Below are 19,922 nucleotides of genomic sequence, written 5' to 3'. Positions count from 1 at the left end.
TCCACTGGCTTGAGCCAAAGGGGAGCTGTGTCCTGAAGATTCTCCGGAAAACCAAAACACGACCTTTAGGGAAATAACTCAAGGAAGCACACTCCCTACTACACCTAATGACGCTCGGCTTTATTCTTAGGCTGTGGTGATGCACAGCTCAGTTACACACAACCGAACATCAAAACAGCGTGGTGGGACAATCTGAGATATCAGAGACAGCTCACCAAGAAAAAAAAAAAAAACCCAGAAACACCACAGCAGATAAAACAGTATCTAGTTTATTACATATAGAAAGAGATTTCCAGAATTTACAAACACCCACATTGTCATTCCAGGGAAAGAGTCAATTTGAAAAGTTCACCCTTTTTTGTTTCAGTTTTGTTTTGTGGTTCTCTGTTGGTTGGTTTTATTTCTTTACAATATATACAGTGGAAGACTTTGATTTCTTTTGTCTGATTTTTTTTTTGTCAGTTCCTGTGCAATCGACGAATTCAAGTTGACGCTTGCAAATACCATGTACAGTAATGTTTGTCTTCGTTGTCGTTAATACAGACTATTATTTTTACAAGGAGTAGAAAATTATTCTTCTTTTGGAAAGAACTCAACTCAACGTCGGGGTTATCTTACAACTGATAGCATCAGTAAATATGACTGTACAATCAAGGCCCGGGGACCAATGACTCGTATTATATTATTTTCTGAATTACAATCTTAAAACAAGAATAGTACCCTACTCTATTCTTAGAAGCCTTGTTTTAAGCAGGTTTCCCACTCTGTTTACAACAGAATATAGTATACCTCAGTTCCACATCAAAAAAGATGTGCTGTAGGAAAAGTTACATTTTAATTAAAAAAAAGTACATGTATAAATCCAAACCTATGTTAAATATTTAATACTCTTCAACCAACATGAAGGTTTGTATGTAATAATTTACAATGATGATTTGTCGTACAGGATTTCAGCAGCAAATGAAGTTGTGTCAATGTGCTAGTAAAACACCCGCGCTCGCCGTGACGCGGCGGCGGGCACATCAGTTCACTGTGGCCAGCTAGGTCCTTCCGGTGGAGGATGAAAGTCAGACTGGGTGTCCGGGTGTCACAGTGCTTCTGCTTGGCACAACACGGGATGTGCAGCTCAGTCAGCTAACTCCTGAGGTTTGTGTAAGGTAAACAAACGGAACTGGATGCATCGTACCCACGTACAGAGGAGGAGGAGGAGGAGGGGGAGGAGGTGAGGTCCTAGTTGTGATAGCATGAAACGTTTATAGTCTTGATACCCATGAGTTACAAGAAGGATTTGCTGAGGTTGTATAGGTCATCATTCTGAAATTAAGAGAGACAGAAAATTAGCGTCATGGGCACTTTAAAAGCTTTTCTGTAATTATTTCCCTCCCCCTCCATTTTCTTCCCCTTTAAGAGAGCGATCATCCAAACTGAAAACGTTAGCACCTTGAAAAATTACGGCATGCCCAGCTGAACCGTACTAGAGCATCTGAGTCCCTTTTGGGGACTTTAAAACAGACGTTGGCAATAAAATTCAGAGCAGTCAGAAACACGTACAAAACCTGTAAGAGATTCACCTCGGCAGAAACAATGTGAGTGTCCATAGCGATTAACTCTGACAGGCTCCTGTGCCGACAGAAAGAAAAGCTCAAAGCATTAGCCTGCTCTTGGCGTTTTTAGCCACTGCAAGAAAGATTTATTAGATATCAGGCCTCCTGGCAGGGCTTCCTAGCCACCTGCAGAAGCCACCACTCGCGCGAGGATGACCAAGCGTTACCACAGCCCATTGACACACAAGTTACCAAAAAAAAAAAAAAAAAAAAAAAATCGTACAAGGGCTCCGATCACAAGCCCATCAGCCCCACGTCCCCTCGGCACTCTGGCAGCAGAGGCCTCGGCCCACGGCCGGGAGCGGCATCCCCGCGGGAGGGCGTGGGGTCGAGGTCGCAGGCCGGGACGTGGCGGGTTACATTTCAGAAGTTTCACCTCAAATCTGAAGAAGCAAGGCTTCGATTTCACATAAAAGTGTGACGATTTCTACACTCAATATTAACCACGCTCCTGAAGAGAGGTAAACAGCGCGTTTTCCTCAGCACAAATAAAGGCTTCCCGTAGACACGCCGAAGTAAAAAAGCTGAAAAGCCCTCCTGTCCTATATTCTTTAATTGCCCAAGAAACAGAATTTACTTTGTGTGGTCCCTCAAGTGAAAGGAAAGCCTATCCCTGCAAATGATGTGTGGTATGCTGTGAAAACTCCCCGGAGAACGATCTCAGAGATCTCTTATTTGCTTCCAGCTTTCTCCTGCACTCACATTGCGATCTACTGGAATGTTCCTGCCCAAATATCTATATACAGCTTCACATAGCTTTGCAGCTCTCAGCTATGTTGGACCTAAAATTAGCCGGTAACGCCGTACTTCATTAAGAAAGAGGAGCGACAAAGGAGCGGACCAGAGGGTGCCCACGTGCAAGGCCCCACGGCCCAGCACCTACAGGGCAAGCGGAAGGAAAGCCAGCAATAGCTCTTCAACATCATCCTGCTACGAGATTTTATGTACATAAATAATGATTTGCGGTATCAGGGCCCAGGATTATGCCTCTTCACCAGTATTCAGGTCATCTACACTCAAATATACCACGTACTGAACAAAACAGCCTGTCCAATCCAATTCCTCACCAGTTCAAACAACATGGCCAAGAAGTCATCGCAACCACTACCAGCGGGCATTCCTTCCCAGATTCAGACGGCAGGAGACAAAAGGAAGAGGGAGAATAACAAGGCTATTTGAAAAACAATGCACCTCCGAGAGGAATTCCCTAAGAAAATCCCACTGAGGAAAGCCACCGTTACAGAAATCCAGATGCTCACGTATTAAAGCCTTGTGCACGTGTAAAAGGAGTGAAAAACCACAGCAGGCTGAAATATCCCGGAGTCTGAGACTTGGGATGAAGAGCCAGAATCCCGTAGGACACGAATGGTACAGGCTGCATTTCACACAGCCTTCAGCTGCGGAACGAGGGGACGCAGGGGCACGGAGCAGTTCTAATTACACCTCCAGGACCTTCAGCAGCACAGCATGGAAATCTGTCGCTCTTCGATTCAAATTTATTGGTAGCTTTTGTTTTCCTCTAATTTTGTGGAGGAAGAACAAATGAGACTCCTTGCTACAGACCATCTGAAATTACTGATCACCATTCCTGGTTTTCACATTCCAAATTTCTCTGACGAATCTCCTTCACCCAAGAAAAACGGCGTGACTGGGAATGTCAACCTGTGCCGCTGCCACAGGCCAGCCTTGCTGTTCTGTCCAAACGCACAAAGATGCCGAGAAACCCACCACTCAGAGCAAACCTGCTCCTCCAAGGTCGCTGGAAATACAGCCAACCAAGGCCTTGGATGCAGGGAATTCGTGTTTGTGCAGAACTTACAGCCAAAACCGCCCATGCTCAACTTCAGCGTACAAACGCTCTTTGCTGGACTTAAAAGAACATTTCTTAAATTTCTGACAGAGCAATCTGAACCTCCTCTCCCCGCCGTGAGCTGTTACAGCGTGTTTTAAGGCAGAAGGATCGTATCTGGCATTTTCGTCATTGTTTCTGATCAACAGCCACCAGCATTTCCTTAACACCACACCAAAACGCTGCAGAAGAAGTGTTTTCACAGGGAGCGGTAGGACTGCGGCGCGCTGAGGTAAGGTCGTTAAAGCTGCTGACATCACCGTTGGCAAGCAGAGGAAAGGGAAAACCTGTGTTTAATCTATTTCCTGTTCACCGCAGGCTTCAGCTGGAGTCCCCAATAATGCACTTTGTGGTTGGCTTTATGGAAAGAATGAGTGATGCAAGAAAAACGTACCGAAACAAGCAGGCGTCTTCAAAAGTTCCTACGAGGTACCTTTGAGAAGCAGTCCCTGCTCAACATCTGGAACAGCACACATGCAGATAACACTCACGCACGATCCAGCTGGCACCACGCTCTTCTCAAATCTGTTAGTCCAGGCTGGATACGACACGGCTAACGGGAGTTCCTATTACGGCCGACGTCCCATTCTTAAATCCAGTAACTAAAAATAAGTTGATACTTCATTTTATTTCCATTATCGAGGAGCTGGAGAAGGAGAGGAGCACTTAAAATTTAAACTCTCTAAGAGCAGCAGAGTGTCTAGACAACTTAATAATATATCTTTCCTGAAGTTAGCACAATTTTCATACATAAAATAGATGTGCTGTTAAAATACACTTAAAGGGTAATCCTCACTCCTTCCTCACAATCCATTCTCTTTGAAAAGTAACCAAGGAAGAACAAATATATCAAAAGAAATGAAAACAATCTTCCAGTAAGAGACTTTCCAGTCACCAATTCAAACTTCCATTTGCTATTAAGGGCCAACAACATGTCCTGTCCCAAAAACACCAACAGAAACACCCTTCCAAAGGGGTGGATTCAGATTGGACATCAGGGAATTTTTTTTTTATGCTGAGGGTTGGGGAAAACTGGAACAAGGTTGCCCAGAGAGGTGGTGGATGCCCCATCCCAGGCCAGGTTGGCCGGGGCTCTGAGCAACCTGATCTGGTTGGAGATGTCCCTGCTCCTTGCAGGGGGGTTGGACTGGGTGGGCTTTGAAGGTCCCTTCCCACCCAAACCCTTCTGTGATTCTATCAAAGACTGGTTGAGGGCTCCCTGTCAACACTACTTGTTACAAATACAAGCTTTGAAAAGTAAGTGCATTTGGTGTTTCCTTCAGGATCATACAGAGGACCTATCCTGGTCGATTAAACAGCGATGTACTGCATAACGAACACATCCACCTAGCGAAGAATAAAAAGCTCAGGAACAAAAGCTGAAAATAGAAAGATCATGAAAATACAGCAGCGGACCGGTGCAGAATTTCACAAGCTGAGGTCTGCACCCTCTGTCTGGACAGGTATAACCACGCATCTTTTGTAACCTGACACAAAGTAAACACCCTCAGCAGCCCCGAACAGCTCGCTCGCAGCTCCTGTCTGGGTGACATCTGCACGAGTCACCACCCAGTGACAACCAAACGCCGCACATCTACTTCAAAGCTGAATTTATCCTGAATTTTTACTGTTTATGCTCTTGCGTTCCCCACGCTGACGATCGTAAGCAGCGTCTGTTTACATATTTCTTGGCATCACCAACATGCGCAGATATGGGAAGTATCCCATTCGGATAAATGAAAAACACCAATCAAAATGGAAACAAGCTCCAGGAACTCCTTTTCAAAGGGATGCAAACACATCGTCCCTTTCCCCAATCTCACATGGATGTGGAAAGAGTAAAGGAATGCAAGAACCACCAATGCTTGCTCTAGTATGTTAATTGCAGCCTGGGAACTAACAAAAGGAATTCAAAACAGAGCTAAACAAGGTAATTACAGCATTGCTGTTTGACTTGACAGGCTATAATCTACATTTAATAAGCCTCGATAAGCTTTTCTTCATTGTACCCCAAAACGCCTATTTCGGCTTTCTCCTGAACGTCTGCGAGCGGCGATTTGGCTTCACCAAGTCCTTTCCTCTCAGGCTGAGTGACCAGGTTTGGTGTTTTCAACCCCTTTTTTCTTCTTCACGTAGGTAATCACCCACCAATGGAGGAACCTGAGGAGCAGCACAGCGTTTCTGCTTTGGGTTCAGACAAAATTCACTCCCTTCATGTGTAACACTGAAAAAAAACCACATCCTCACCACACGGCAAAAAAACAAAAACTAAGAAACTTTTAGAGCAGAACCAAGTTCTTACATTGAAGAACCCTGTGGGAAAACATAAAGTAAACCACACGCATTCTTCAGATGAGCTTCTGCCCAGCAAAGAACTTTTATGTTTGATTTTAACTTCCCAGGGTGCCAACCTGATTTCAACTCACTCAAGACAAAACCGAACCCATCCCTGAGGTCAGCAGGAACGGCCGCTGCGGCAGGCAGGAAGGCCGGGACCCGGCGGAGGCCAGCGCCGCGGCTGGAGGTCACATCTGCCTGCTGCCACCTGCAAAGGGGAGGAAACAAGCCGGCTCTCCGCTCTGGTACCCAAAGATACCAGAAAAAGGAATTCACGGAGTTTGCATGGAGAAAAATCATTTAGGGGATCTCCTGCTCTGCTACACAAAACCAGCAGCAGTCCAGGGTCTGAACTGGCTTGACCCAAGTACTGCATTTCTGATTACACAGTTAATCTCTTCCATTTTGGGAAAAAAGTTACTGAGTTTTTGCTTTGCTTGAAGACTCAAAGAAACAAGATATGACTAAGTCTAGAAAGAGCGAGCTTAAATTCAACAGCCGGCTTTAGAAAGAAACTCTACAACCTTTCCTGCAGTGATACAGCCAAGTGCTAAAGCAAACCAACTGTCTAACGCTTGCAAGTTACAAAAACCCAAGATGCAGCCCACAGATTTTTGTTTTCTAAGGCCTGAAGCTCTGGATCTTTCCCCTTCCTTTACTAACAGCCCAGCTAGAGGTGGAGCCCAGCTGACATGAAGAGAAATTCCCTGGGTTTCAGGACTGAAAATACCAACGTTGCTATGAAGCCAGGGAATAGAGGATCTCACGAGATCAATACTCCAGGTTCATCCCAAATCTTCTCACGATGCCTCTCTCATACTCCCAGCAGCATTGTTTGTGATTGATGTCCCTCAGACAGCCCGGGGTCTTCTCCCCTCCACCAGACCACAATAATGAGGAGGGATATCCAAACCTATGTGTGTCTGTGTCATCTAGTTCAGAGCTTCAGCCTTCACAGGGCAGCGCTGCTTCCATTTCCAAGATTCAAAGAAGATCGCAGATTCAATGACCAGGGTAATTCATTATTTTGGAATTTGCACCGTTCAGTTCAGCGAGTTTTCAGAGCCTAACCCTGCAGAACGTGGGTCATTCGTGCTTCCCCCGACAATCCAGTAACCCACTCCCAGCTCAAGAAAGCAACGGTGAAACGCGCTTCGTACGGCCGTGTCCTTGAAAGGGGAAAACACCGCTTGGCATTTAATCAAACATACAACCAAACACGGCCATCTTCTCCTGGGCTTTCCTGACCTGGGTTTATAACACTCATTTGCTGCCAGATTTACTTTTCTCTGACGTGTTAAAAACCCCTACGTAATCAGCCTGAGCTACCTTGAAACTAATGATACACGCTAAACTGGGAGAGTTCCGCCTTAAAGCGAGGATCCACACCGGTTCGGCTTGGCTGGAGCCATTTTCCTCCCAGTGGATGAGGGGAAAAAGCAGAAGAAAAATGGCATTTAGCAGGAAGACACACAGCAGCCCCGCGGGGGATAACCTGGCCAGCTGACCTCCCCTTTGAAACCCCGCCAGCACAAATGCAGTAGCTCGTCCGCGGCACTTCTGGCAGCAGGACGGGAAGGAAGCTCCGCAGCGATTCGGGATGAAACGCTTCCTCAATTCCCAACAACAGTGCATTAAACAGCAGAAAGGGATAACAGGGAGCTGCTGGAAAACACGGTCTGGAAAACATGGCAGGAAAACACAGGAGCGGATAAGAGCAACCGAAACGTCATAAAGTTGAGAGAATTGTAACAAAAAGGCAAAAAGCAACAGTAAAGTTTGTCACAACTTGAAGCTGGACTAGAAGATAATTATTTAACCCCAGATTCAGCTTTCCACCAAGATCCCACCAGCAGCCTGCCATCAAATGAATGACATTAACTGCCTCGACCCACTGCTTTCTCCTTTGCAGATCAGGAAGGTAACAAACCCCACGGGTCTGGGACATCTGACAAAAATTTGTTTCCGTAAGAACGTATTTCCACGTACGCCCATATACACTCATCATTTATCTCTGGTTTCTAGTAATTCCCACCCCTTTGACCTGACCTTTTAACCTTCTCTCTGTGCCACAAATTGCAGAACTTCTCCAGGTGGAGCTGTGGGGCATTTTCCCCATCCTAGCCCTTCACACCTGACGCGCAACATCCTTCACCACGTAAGCTGACAACCGAAATCCAAAGCACCAGCCACGCTCCAAAGCTCGTCAGCAACGAAGCGTTGGGGTTGGGGTACGCAGTTTCGGGTAGGTGGATAAGCACACGGCTGGATGCAGAAAGAGCTGCAATCCAATTCTGCTTCTCGGTTTGATTTGCTGTATCATTCTCCTCAAGCTACCTTGTCTTGGTCTCATGTATAAACAGGTAAGGCACCTACCCCATCTATTTTCCACAGGAAATTTTCTGGTGAGGAGGAAGAAGTCAAGATGTCCCAAGCACACCCAGTCACCGTAACATCCAGAGGATGAGGTTAGTGCCCGTAGCGCGGCGTCTCAACCGCGAGATGAGAACTGCTACTCAACAGAAGAGCTCAGACAGCTGGGTGTAAGTGTCCACAGCGCCCACACGATGACGGATGCTGGGCAGCACCCGGACAACTTGCTAGAAATCAAACACTGGGCCAGCCACGAGTTGATGAGAATAAAAATAATTTTAAAACTGCTTCATTCCCTGAACACCACCTACAAACTGAGCAAAAATATGTTCTGTGGGGGAAATATTAGTGTCTTACTACATGGTCTTAAATGATGAGAATGCAGAAGTATGAGGGTGGGGGGCAAAAGTATCAACGCTTAAGAAAATAAATAGCATTTGAGAATTTTCTGACCACGTATCTTGCCAAGCATTATTCCATCTTTAAGGAGATTGATAAAATTAAGTGTAATTTGCATGCAAATAGAATTTTTAGCTGGAAAAAAGCTGGTAAAGCAAGAGCTCTACGTTCCTACTCCCACTGACCTAGCAATTGAGACACCCTGGACCTCTATGGGATTAACCTCAAAAACAGCGCTGAGCACTTGAACGAGCTCTGCGGTATGAACTACTCACCGTACCAGATAAACACCCAAACACTTGTTTGGGGATAGATTAGGTTTTCCAAACAATTGTCATCCATTTGATCTCCAGCAACCACAGTAACAGGAAAACAGTAATACAGGGGATGAAAGGGCACGGAGGAGGTGCGATTCTGACTCCGAGCACAGTGACACAGGGCGCAGCGCCCGGCTCTCCGGGAGGGGAGAGCCCTGTTTGGACGCAGCTGTGAATTAAATCCAAATTACAACGCCCACTCAGACCAACCCAGTCTTTCACTGCTGTTCCTTTCCAGTTTTCACTCAGTGAACTCCTAAAAGCCTGCATGACTACCGGTATGATATTTTAAAGCTACTAACAGCTTAAATGGACTGATCTTCCCTTGCTCAGCTGCCCTCATTTCAAATGGGAAACTCATCAACACCCACAATGTTAACACCAGTTGAGCACTATGAGGCTGTGTAACGGCACAAAAGTCAAAGTAGGTAAAAGTTTTTCTCATCTCAGAATTTGCTTTCAGACATTTTAATTCAATAGCTCTTACTTCAAGTCTTTTTTTAAAAAAAAAACAAGTGGAAATTTCCCCATATAACGATCAGTATCAGCGAGAATCTCACCGATTATAGATAGCGTGTTACTGAGACACACGTATTCCGTTCGTGGTCACATCCAGCATTCAGGAGAAGCCTTTAGAAGCTATAAGTCAACTGAAAATTAAAAGCATATAGTAGATTAAAGGCTTGGTACGCACACAAAAGGATCTGTACCTGTTATCACGTCTCGTTACGACGTCTTGGTTAATCAATGATTGAAAACTTTCACTATACACTGACCTTGATAAAATATATTCAAGTTCAGCCTCATTACATTGTACGACCGCACTAGATCATCTCAGGAAATGTAAAGCTCTCCATGTTCCCGTAACCTATGAGAAGAACTCGCACCATCGGCCACTCAGTCTTCCTAACGAAGAGAGGCATTCTTAACTCCCTTGGACGGCTGCTGGTCTCAGCGATTATAAAAGTCATCGAGGCTACATTCAAACCTCTCCTCAAAATAAATTATATCAATCACCCTTTAATATCAACTTAATTCAAACAGTTATTCAAAATACACATTGCACAGAACAAGGTCTCTTCCCTGGGTCTCTGCCCCATCCCTGGAAACGTTCCAGGCCAGGTTGGCCGGGGCTGTGAGCAACCTGATCTGGTTGGAGATGTCCCTGCTCCTGGCAGGGGGGTTGGGCTGGGTGGACTTTGAAGGTCCCTTCCCACCCAAACCATTCTGTGATTCTAAAACCTAAAACATGCGAGAAGGAGAAGCAAGCAGGATGAGGAAAAAGGATGAACATTGGTTATTACAGAAGTAAGGGTCCTCCAGACAAATAACTGAGTTGGAATGACCTCGTGCTTCCTTTCACCATCAGGTCCTCTCACACCTGCGTACTGAGGTCTGTGTTATAGCTCAGCCACACCGCAGAAAAGCCATTTGGTAAAACACCCTGAAAATAACTGTTCTAGGCACATCAATATCTCCTCTTCCTCCAGAGCGGCTGCTCAGCCCTTGCCCAACCGGCAGCTAAACGTAAGCCAAGCCAGGGGCAAAGCAGAAACAGAGAGCAGACCTTCTGAAGAGGACATAAAATTCCGTTTAACTTTGGCAACGGCAGGAAATTTCAGATACAGCAAGCTGTCCTTCTGAAAAAGCCCATGGCCGAGTGAAGGATTCCTTTTCCGAGGCGCGGTTTCAACCCACAAGGAGCACGGAGCAGGGCGGTCAGCACCCACCATCAGCCCCCACAGCCTTCTCCTCAGCAGCCCCATCACCGCCCGGCACACAGCGCGGAGGAAAGGCGGCGCAGGGCACAGACGGGCCGGTTAATAAATGTAAGAGAAATCAACGGGAGACGGGGCTTCACCAGCTCCACCGCTGGCAGAGCATCTGTTTGTACAAGTGGTTGTGCTCCAAGCAGTGTTTTATCACTATTAGCGATACGTTACGCAAAGAATGAATTAAACTCTTAAATATTACATGAGATTTAACGGATTGTGTATCACGTGCGGGAGGTCAAACAAGGAGGGCAATGTGCCGATCAGCCTTACAGACAGAGCTGAAAACCACAGGCCTGCGCTACACTTCAAGGAGCAAGCGCAGATCAAACATGTGCCTGAGGTGGGAGAAGGCAGCCTGAAAAGCAGAGGGAAATGATAAAATACGATTTACAAAATAATAATTTAAAAAGTCAGTGGTTGTGACAAGCAGCAGTGCAGTTTTCAAGGTTCTCGTCGCTCTGATCTTGCTGTAAGGGTAATCAGAACCACAGAAAACACCTAGCAGGAACCGACTTCCACAGCCAACGCTCCGCAGCCAGGATGCTTTATAGCACAGCCACTTCCAAAATCTTCTCTGCTTTCAACAGCTTTCAGCTACCTACATGAAATTCTCCCTGTACCCCTCCCCTTATCCAACAGAATATTGCATTTGGTTTTTAAGTCCTTGCGTACGTTTGGAATCTGGAACACAGGAAGAACAGCAGAACGGGTCTTGACTTCTACCTTCCGTCTCTGCCTTCGTGCCAGAGCCACAAATTCTAACTCTCATTTTAGGTCTAGCTCTCTTAAATGAATGCTGTAAGTTAAAGCTAGCATTTTTGTTACAAAACTTCCATTTTCATAGCCTTTTGGGAAGAAAAAAAAAACCTAAACCACAACCATATACAGCATGACAACCAAAGAGATCTCAGTCTACGTTATTTTGCCCGCCTGTTTTCCAGCAACAGCAGATTTTTTTGTATTAGTAGAAGTTTTTTGAAGGTACGTTTCATCATTTTAAAATCACATAAAGAACAGAAGAAAACAACTTTGCAACCATGTTGTCCTACTGAAAACACAGCTATCTTTGCCGTTCAGAATTTATCAGCAGGTATATTGCTTATCACACTCTTCTGCGACACGAGCTTTCTACTTATCGCACGCGTTGTACAAAACGTAAGAGCGCACCACCACTGCCTAAGTACATGTTTGTACAAAAAGGAGCTGCAGCAGGCTATAGCAGCATGAAGGAAAAAAAAAAAAGTTCAATTGTATTACTGCAAAAAAAACAAAAAAACCCCTCCCAAACCAGTACAGCTCCCCACCCCAGCCAAAAACCAGAACCAAACACACGGCCACCCGCAAATCTCCATGTTGTCAGACACAATTTATGGTTCTCAGTTCAAATTCCAAGGACTCTGAGAAATAACCTTTCAAACTTTCCTTTTTGTTTGGGATTCTCTCTTAGCTAAACTCCCAGTCGCTAGGAAAAGATCCACCAAGATCCATGGAAGCACACGCACAGTGGGAACCACTCACAGGTGCAGCAAGTCCTCCCATAAATGCAACTTTTCCAGGCATTTTTCAGTGATTCCCAGTACCGACGTTGCAAAGCACGGCTTTCAAACACATACAGCACCTGAGACGTGGCGATCGCTTCCTGCCGAACTTCAAGGTCACTTCAAAATTGGAAAAACATCAGAACTGCCCCAAGCGTTGGCTGGAGGAGATGGAAAAGGAGTAGTGTGCTCACCTCACTCAGGATGGTTACATTCTTTTAGACAAAGCTTCCCAGTGAACAAACCCTCCTCTTTTGCTACTATTTTTAATTTTGGAGTGTCCTCCAGATGGAAGACGTCCATACAGGCTTCCATGCTCTTATTTCCCTTTCTGTGCTCAGCTGCATTATTTCTCAGCTTAAACTTCCAAGAGACAGGTAAGGAACCAAATTTTTCTGCGCTGTTCTTTCAGTCAGAGCAATCTTGTGACAACAAAAAAGCAATGATACATTCCGACTTGTAAGATTTCAAAGCTGTGCATTTTAAACGTTGAACTGGCCACTTCAGCTACCTGATGCTCATGAAATATATAAAACGGACAATTTACGATTCCCAGTTCAAATTCCGAGGACTCTGAGAAATAACCTTTCAAGCTTTCCTTTTTGTCTGTGATTCTCTCCTAACTGAAATTCCCAGTTCCCAAGCGTACCTAACGGCCTGCCGGCTCCCCTGCGCGTCCCCGCACATCAGCTGAGAACTATATGTATCTACTTTTGTCAGTTTGTCTAGAACGGAGTTCTAGATGTATCTACTTTTGTCAGTTTGGGAAGACTACAACTAGGCTTGGGATAATGCAACTGAACTGCCAGTCAATAAAAAACATTTATTGGGGGGGCATGGGGGGAAGTGGGAAGATGTAAACTTCTGACTTTCACTGTATTTTGTTTCCACACGTTCACAGAATATTTTGAAGAAATTCAACTTATTCTTCTTTCCATATCACCCAAAGGCCCTAACAAGGTACTGAGAACAGCTATCAACACAAAACATCACAGCCACACAAATATTGCCATTTTTTCATGCTAAGCGCGTAGCCAAGAAAGAAGCAGCACGAGGAGCCTCACCTGGTTCTTACTCAAGTAGGGAAACAGAGGAAGTAGAGTTACGTCAATAAATCTCACCCTGCAAAGCAGATTTTGAGATGACAAAAAGAGAGATGCGTGCTTTTAAGTAACATGAAATCCAAGAGCATTTCGCAGGGAGCCAGCTACCCTTTCGTAACAAGTCTAAATGCCAATTATATCAGACAATTTCAGCTAAATATAAAAAGCCACAAATCTCACAGGTTGTGGTAACTTCCAATGAGGTGTTAAAGTTAACTCCAAAAGTGTCTAACAAGACTTCAGCCTCCTCATTATTGCAGAACCCCCAGAAAGGGACGACCATGCCCGTCCAAGCACCCCGTGATCTGTGGGAACAGAGAGGCTGAGGGGATTATGCGGATACTTCACATATTTCTCCAAGAGTAACAGGAAGAATTTTCCGCTCACAGAACTTCAGGGGTGAGAACGTGACTGCGCAAAGTATCAACGGCAAGACTTCAGTGAGTAGCTTCAGGAATCTCTGCGCGCGACGGGGCCTCTCCTGTGCCTCTAGCTGCCTGTAGGCTGCGGCTGCCCAAGAAGCCTTCCCAACACGCTACATTACGGTCACCCACCTCATTATTAGAGAAGAGTTATTCAGACAGCTTTTGCCAACTTCTCAAAGCTGAATAACCAAGCAAAGCTTCAAATCCAGCTTCCCATAGGAATATGGATTGGATTTCAGTTTCTGCCCTACAAATATCATTGGAAAAGACCCCAACTTCCCTAGAAACACAGAAACTGAACAAAGTTGCTTGGCTTTTCCAGGCTGTGAGCTCCAGCTCTCTCCTTCTGTGCTGATGAGGCTGTAAGGTTATCTGTAAGCATCCACCTGCAGAAGAGGAACGCCTACACTTTGGGCAGCAAGGCTGTGGAATGGGTACTGAGCGCCCTGAATTCACCGCTGCTGGCATGCAGTTTACAGCTTTACCTCGCCACAGCGAGGACCTCAGCATCCCGCACCTCCTCTTACGCTGTGTTTGTTAGATGCTCTCTCAGCATCCGCAGACACGTACTTCCAGCTCCCCTTGATCCAAAGATGTTGACACCTATCCCTGAGCGCTTGTTCACAATACGCGGGATCAGGCGGGCCTCCGCACGCCTCCCTGTGACAGAGGTGGGCTCCACGTTACCCTCAGAGGTTGGCCAGCTGACACCAGGACCCCATCCCTGCGCAGACCAAATTGCAGCAATATAATATTTCAAAGAGTGGGAGGGCTACTGATGGACCAACACAATCCGAGGAGCTTTACACTGTGGCCTTCCATAAAAATCCAAACAGGTTTGAGGAAGACTTCACTCCACGCCCCTGACTTCTCTCACTCTTCACAGCTGGATTTCTAGGGAGCAAAAAGAAGTCACAAAACGATCTACAGCACCATCATCCTTCTTTCCCACCAATGTGTTAAGAGTGGGGAAAGTCCATGTCTCCAGAGTCGCTCGGGCAAGTGCATCCCAGAAAGGAACAAGAAGCCAAGGAGGGTTTCTCAATATGCTTGTTTTCCCCGGCTGCATGCTGTGACTGGAACCAAACCAACCAAAATCCTAACGCTCCTAAGCTCAGGTCTCTGGTGTCAGTGCTCATCATGTTACCAACCACTCTGTCTGTATTTTCTGCTAGCGCTCTTCTTCCACCCACCAAGAATGGCTTTGAGATCACCTCAAACTCCTTCAATGCAAATTAAAAGCATCAACATTTAAGAGTATTGTCACTGCATTGAGTGGAAACACTAGACTCTCAAAAATGAACAAAAAAAAAAAAAGATACACAGCTGGCTCAAGCAGTAAATATTAAAGACTGCTGATAGATTAGTAAATGTTGATATTTTTCATCTAAGTATTTCATAATTTAATAAGAAAGCATTCTCTTGGCCAAGGAAGAAAAGTTGGTGGGTTTTTTTTTCTTTTCGGTTGGTTGGTTCTGAAGTTATTGAGCAAGCTTTACGTTATACACTTCTATTCAGTATTAAAGGGAAGAAAAAAAAAAAGAAAAAAAAATCAACTCAATCTCCTCCTCCTTCCCCAAACAGAGGCTCTTTTCCTGTATTCTAAGAAGTGTATTGCTGAGACTTACGGTCTCTCTCAAGGCGAGACTTCCATATAACTTCGGATTAATTCACACTTTGGGTGATCAGATTTTACTGCAGAGTTATGGGAAGAGAAAGAGGGGATGGGGAAGGCAGAAAGGAAGCAGGACAAGCTCTCACAGGGCTCATATTTGGTGTTCTTCCAAGACAACTATGGCCCAGCAAGACAAATCCCGATGGATACATCCAGATGAGTAACGCCTACTGCTAGCGTAGCCCCGTCGTGATGGATTCTAGAGCAGCTTGGCGCTAGACTAAGATGAAGCTCGACTGTGTCCAGATTTAGATATAACCCAGCTCTTTCCAGTAATGACGTTTTCCTGCCGGATAAAATACGTCGCAGAACTTGACATTTAAAATGGGACATTTATTTCTCTGTTGTAAGAAACTGAAGTTAAAAATAAAACAGAACCCCACCACTTTTGAAAGGAGTGCTCTCCTCGTTTTTTCTATTTTCCTCATTCTGCCATTTTTAGCATTTGTTCAAATTGCTATTTTTCAGCCTTGCAGTCTCTCCAGTCTTAAAATGATGCAAAACCTCCAAGTTCTCTTTATTAATTTGTCTTTTAGATGATTTCCACCCAAATTAATTCTAAAAATATAACAAAGAAAACCACTAACAGCGCTGGGCTCACTGTCTTCCAGTTACCACTGGTTACCGCCCCGCAAGCCACTGCTATACTGAAGTGAACTTTGTGAGGATTTTTAAAAAAACACCACATTTATTCGAAAACAGTGTAATGTACTATCCCAGCCTCTAACAAAAGAGCTACTTGCATTCTTCAGATTATAAATCAACGCCTTTCCTCTCGCTCGGGAGCAAGGCCCACCCACTTACTTGCCCCAGTCTGTGGCATTGGTAACGCAGAGATGACGAGCGCGCACTTCTTGAAGCGCACCGGGACAGAACCGAACGCCGAGGGCTACGTCGCACCGATGAGGCGATAAAAAGTGTGTTTGGTGTCTTGTTGCGTAAACAGCAGCGTACCTTCTCCCCACCACAAACTGAGGACAGCTACGTCTAAATCAGATCTTATCACTGGGAGCCGAGCTCCATCCCAAACCTCTCCTGGTGACCTGAAAGGAAAATGATGAGTGTGACCCAGATGAATCACATTCTCAGATGAATTTCCCAGTATTTTTTTCCTGGCTAGGAAGAAGGAAATTTTTTCCAGCTTACTACGAAGCAATAGCCCTCCCAGCTTGCAGTACCGACAAGCTTCAGCAAGCAGATCCTGAGAGCTCGGGCTGGGTCAGACCGATGGTTCGTTTGGTCCAGGAAGCATCTCCAAGAGGGCAGAAAAGGTGATGTTCAGAGAGAACCCACGGACCACGCTCCGTGGCACGCTCCCCTCGCGCTCTGCTTGCTGACTGTGAACTCTCTGGGCCCTGCTTTGGACCTGCCTACAGCGCCTGTTTCCAAAACAGCTTCTGGCTGCAAGTTGCTGAATTCCCTACCTGCTACGTAAACAAACACCTTCTTTCATCTGTCTTAAACCGATTCCCAACCGGTTCCACCAAGCGTCCTGTAATTCTGGTACTGCAGGGTTTCCGTCAGCAAGAGTTGTGTGCTCGCCTCACCCACCGACATCGGGATTCTGTAAACCTCCATCGCACTGCACCTCTCGGCCTCTCATCCCCTAAACCAAGCCCTTTGGGCAACACAACTCCACACAAGCAGCGATACCCTCCCCGAGGGTTGAGGGCTGCCCTTCTCCATACCTTCCCTAAACTAAGAGCACTAACTTCTCACGATACGGACACAAAAACGGCGCCAGGCGCTCAGAATGCAGTGGGCACACCACTGTGTCCAACACCGCCACAACCAGACCTTTTCCTTGTCCGCAGTACCTTTTTGTGATGATGCCAGAAGGCACCGCTTGTGGCTGTGCGGCTTTTTCGGGCTGCTGCTGTTCCACGCTGGAGGACTGTCCATGACAACCACAGGGCCACTTTCCCAAGTCGCAACCCTCAGCTCTGAGCTCAGCATCACACAAGCATGGCTCAGTATTATTTTTTCCTTACCAGAAAAAACATATGTTTAAAAACCTACGTTTACCTATGCTAACATTTACCTACCATGCTCTTGCCCACTTAGTTACGTGATGGCTTTCTGGAATTCCTCAGCACTGACACAGCACCTGACTACCCAAAATTAACAATCATACCATTTTTCATCAGAACTGGAACTATTTGAAGGCCGGTGCGAGTTCACAAACCAAGCTGTTGGTCTGAGTGATGTCCTGGAGCCACAGGGTAAGGCAAGTGAGATCAATCAGGTGCACTAGAGGCAGTTTTATCATTGTGGGGAGATTACCAGAAACAGGAGATTTATTAAACAGGACAGAAATTGGGTGTAAAATTTAACTAAAACAAAAAAAACCCCACATACTTCACAGCTCCATGACTGACGACAGAGAACAGTAGAAATCCTTGTTCATAGAACTGTAGGCTGCTCATGGATAAAAAAAAAATTATTCTAATTAAAAATCACACTGAAGATTGAAGCAGATCTTCTGCTAAAGAATTCTGTATTTGGGCAAAGCTGAATCACCACAATACCAAGAGAAACTAAACAAAAACTTACTCAAGTTCGAGGGCTTATCAATTTTTAAAGTTAGTTCCATCAGGAGAAAGCTATTTTTTCAGCTGTACCTAGCAGTCCTGGGAGTCTGTTTCAGGTTTCCTGGCACAGACTGCTTCCTAAGAAATATAAATATCACATTCATGTTATATTTTTAATCTTCAAAGAGGCTTATACATTGCACGTAACAACGAGCATATACCATACTTACTGGAAAATGCCCCAACCCTCACCAAAACCAAAGAGCCCCACTAACTTCCAGTCTCCAGGGTGCAAATGAATTTCTGATTCCACCAGATTTAGGTTTGAAATCTGCTTCCTCCGTCTTCCCCTCCATGTGTGTGTTGGGATTTTCCGAATGCTCTGCTCAGCAGATCTGTTTTCAGAAACCCCTGTTCCCTAAGAATCTTCCATTTGGGATCAGGTGACGGATAGGTACTGACTTTCTTTTCTCGAAATTCTGAATGCTAAGAAACCTTAGGGCAGCAGCCCAGAACAAGTGGTTCTGGCGTACCTGGAACCAACGGGGCGTTATCTCCTGCAACTGGAAGCACTGCACACTCCTGGAGAGTGGCGAAGTCCAGTCTGCCATCTGTCCTCTACTTTCCACCATGGTAACTCTATTTTCCCAGTATGAATGTAAAGTAGGAGATAATGAATAATAAAAGGAGAAAACCTATAAATGAAGAAAACCTACTTTTGGTTCCCAAATGAAAAACCTTGTAAGCTTCCGTGCACTGTCTCTTAAATAGAAGTTTTTGGGTTTGTTTTCCTACAAGTCAGCCAGTCAGAAGTTAGAAAACACGTGAGCAACCTGATCTGGCTGGAGATGTCCCTGCTCCTTGCAGGGGGTTGGACTGGATGGGCTTTGAAGATCCCTTCCAACCCAAACCCTTCTATGACTCTATGATTCTTTGTCCCGTAACAGGTACGGCAAAGTCACGCTAAATACACAGGAGCTTCTGAGCCTGATGAGCAGTGACGGCAGCAAGTCCTCCCTCCACCACCGCGACTGTCCAGCGCCGAGTACGGAAGCTGTGAGCGTGCCGACAGCTATGCAAAGCAACATCACTCTCCTTCCCAGCTCTGCTCAGCGAGGCACCGGCAAATCTGCCGAATAAACTACCAGCGTATTCTCCGTGCATCCAGCACCAACGAGCTGGATGTTAGAAAACACTCCAGGAGAAAGAAACAAAGCCAAAAAATTTCCACTCTTAAATGGAAAGAAAAGTTATTTAAATGACCTTGCTATTAGTAACCTACTGCCACAGAACAAGAAATCTCTTTCTGGTGCTCTCCTGCCAGAAAGCTGATGTGGGAGTTACGGTTCAGCTTCTTTCCAGGTCCTCCACCAGCGTTGGTGGCCAGAGGGTCTTTCTGAAGGAGCCAGAGCTGCCTTCCAGTGTCCCAAGCTGAGGAAAAAGGCAAACCAGCCTGTGGATGGAGTGGTAGAGTTCAGAACAGGAGCAAACCAAAGGCTAGCCAACATGGAAAGCATCAGCAAGTTTGGGGAAGAAGGAAGAAAGAAAAAGGAAGGATTTGTGCAATAAGGAATTTCACAAAGTAGGTTTTAATGCTGTTGCAGTGCCTGCTTACGGCAGAACAGCACTAAGCTGCATGGCGCTACGTGGTGCAGCCTCTCCATCCCGACCACAGAATGAGCAGCTCCAAATTCCTCCGGCGAGTACCAGGCAAGAGCAGTGCAGCTGTATCACTGTTTCTTCACATAATGTGCTTTTATTTTCCAGTTCTAAATAGGGAACGGCGGTTGCCTCAACATTTGAGTAAAAACAATTTTAAACATTACTAAAGGATACAGTTCTCTTGGGGGAAAAACCAAACATTCCTACCTATACAAAATCCTATCTTCCACTCTCCGTACGATTTCAATGAGCCTTGCACTCAGAATAAGTCTGCTTCCATTTTTCAACAAAAGGTGCAAATAATTAGTCCATTAAAATGAAGACATTCTCAAAC

The 19,922-nt window shown here is 45.5% G+C and overlaps 1 protein-coding gene across 1 annotated transcript in view; it reads right to left on the bottom strand.

Annotated features, from left to right (window-relative positions):
* Positions 1–248: 248 nt before the first annotated feature.
* The window catches only part of IRS1 (insulin receptor substrate 1), a 44,668-nt gene continuing 24,994 nt past the window's right edge, over positions 249–19,922 (bottom strand). The window contains exon 2 of the mRNA XM_086754793.1: positions 249–1,314. The gene's annotated coding sequence lies outside the window, so the exon portion shown is untranslated. The remainder of the gene's footprint in view (positions 1,315–19,922) is intronic.

Source organism: Chlamydotis macqueenii, chromosome 9 (genome assembly GCF_036417535.1).
Source record: "Chlamydotis macqueenii isolate bChlMac1 chromosome 9, bChlMac1.mat, whole genome shotgun sequence".
In the NCBI taxonomy this organism is placed as follows: Eukaryota; Metazoa; Chordata; class Aves; order Otidiformes; family Otididae; genus Chlamydotis; species Chlamydotis macqueenii.
The sequence above is the reverse complement of the archived record's forward strand: the minus strand, read 5'-3'. Positions and strand labels throughout refer to the sequence as shown.